General features: G+C 37.1%; 1 protein-coding gene across 3 annotated transcripts in view; it reads left to right on the top strand.

Moving 5' to 3' along the window:
* phf24 (PHD finger protein 24) overlaps nucleotides 1-1927 on the top strand; it is a 43376-nt gene that overhangs the window by 37300 nt on the left and 4149 nt on the right. The gene's annotated exons all lie outside the window — the stretch shown is intronic.

The following is a 1927-nucleotide window of genomic DNA, read 5'->3' as shown; positions in this document are numbered from 1 at the left end:
AAAAATCTAGTAAGTAGAAAGTACAGATAATTGCGTAAAAATGTAATGAGTAAAAGTAAAAAGTACGCTGAAAAATAATTACTCAAGTAAAGTACAGATAACCARAATTTCTGCTTAACTACAGTAACAAAGTGTACTTAGTTACTTTACAACTCTGTCATTAGTATTACCATAAAACCTTCTAACTGAAACAAAAATAGGTTTTGCTGGGGAACTGTTTCACGATTTATTTTCTACTTAGAAATTCAAGAAGCAAAATATATTGGATTATTTCAAAAAATGTGTATACATGTTTAGCAAATGGAACAAGTTAGTGCACCCTTGAGTCATGTCCAGCACAAATGGCTTATGTATTCAAATCCAAAACCCTCACATTTGTGCTTTAATCCAAGTACRTTCCTCTTCACTGATGTCTAACTGTGTGCATGCTTGTCTGCTGTTCAACCTCTTGTGCCGTGCCCATTGCATACCTCTCACCTATCCCCACAGACTCATGGGAWTCTGCTCTCCTATGAATTGTGGGTGAGTGTGACTCAGCGCTGCATGGCTCGTCTCGTTTTTCCTCATTTCAACAGCTCTCAGCACTCTACAGTCCACTGGGATTCTCAGACAAACCCTTGATTTAGATTCAGAAAAGACAGAGAGACAAGAAAAAAAAAGAAACTTCTTATGTCCAAAATGACTCTGAACATACAGTAGACTGATCAAAGATGCATGCAGTCCTGGATGAAGTTTACAAGTACTCATTGCAAAGTATGAAATCCAGCATAAACAATGTTATCCTGAACAATATGTGGTGCAGTTTGAAAGAGTTTAACCCAGTAGTTTTCAGAAATACCATTGAAATWATGTGTTTAATGTAAAGAAAGCACTCAACTGAACCTGCTGAAAACCACTTGGAAACTTGAACCATGGGATTGACCTACATTAGATTGGCTGTAATCTGTGAAATTAATCAAACATGGTAAAATCAGACAAACAGAATCTTTAAAATGACCTTTAGATGAAAATTTAAGTGTTTCCAAAATTATGCTTAGAAATGTTTAAATAAATGGCCCATTAACTTACGTTATGATGATGATGATGCACTTATATGCAGACTCAGTGCATAATCAGACAATAAAGAGAAAAATATGTATTATAAACCATCTTTTCAGGATACAACCATTCCAGTGTACTGTATGAATTTAGTTGGGCTGGTTTTCATGACTTTGCATTGAGTTCCTTGAGTGAGCAGAGTGAAACGTCTTTGTGTCCCATTATGTTACATCAAGACATGGCTTACATTTAAACWGGCCTCTAACTCCTTGGATTACAAATAAAGCCTGTTGTTTTAATTAAATGGGTTTGTCTAAAAGCCTGGTATGATATGATYAAAAGAGTGGCTGTGGATCAGTGGTTAGAGCAGCCATCTTTCAAAATCAGAGATCAGAGTCCTGGTTGCATGCAGTCACATRTTGAAGTGTTCCTGGCCAAGACAGTAAGTATGTATTCACTCCAGTCYGGTTCAGTTTGYTTTAATCAAACTCTGCTTCRTTTGTCTAGAAAGTCCGGTTTGTTTGGGGAAGTGTGAAGGTGTAATTGAACTCTGAAGCAGTCCCGCCTACAAACYTAGGTCTTGGTTTGGTTGATGTGAACTCTGGTGCGGTTCGAATGCAAACAGACCAGAGATAGGCATTTTGATAAAGGCCTTGYTCGACCCCAGCAGTGCTTGAGTCAGGCTTTTATGATTTTCAGTCCCTCTTTTAATGTGTAGACCTCCGCATGTAATTTCAAAATCTATCTAAATATTTTATCTAGTTTGTATTCTGCTTTGGCTTGAAAAATTGTTGCGAAACTGTAACGTGTTCTTTGTCTACGGGGCTCCGCAATTGTTTTTATGGAAGTAAAGAAGCACTTGCTTCCTAATTTTCAACCTATATTGGGT

Source organism: Austrofundulus limnaeus, unplaced genomic scaffold (genome assembly GCF_001266775.1).
Source record: "Austrofundulus limnaeus strain Quisiro unplaced genomic scaffold, Austrofundulus_limnaeus-1.0 Scaffold13, whole genome shotgun sequence".
NCBI classification, from domain to species: Eukaryota; Metazoa; Chordata; class Actinopteri; order Cyprinodontiformes; family Rivulidae; genus Austrofundulus; species Austrofundulus limnaeus.
Note: the sequence above shows the minus strand (reverse complement) of the source record. Positions and strands in the feature narration are given on the sequence as shown.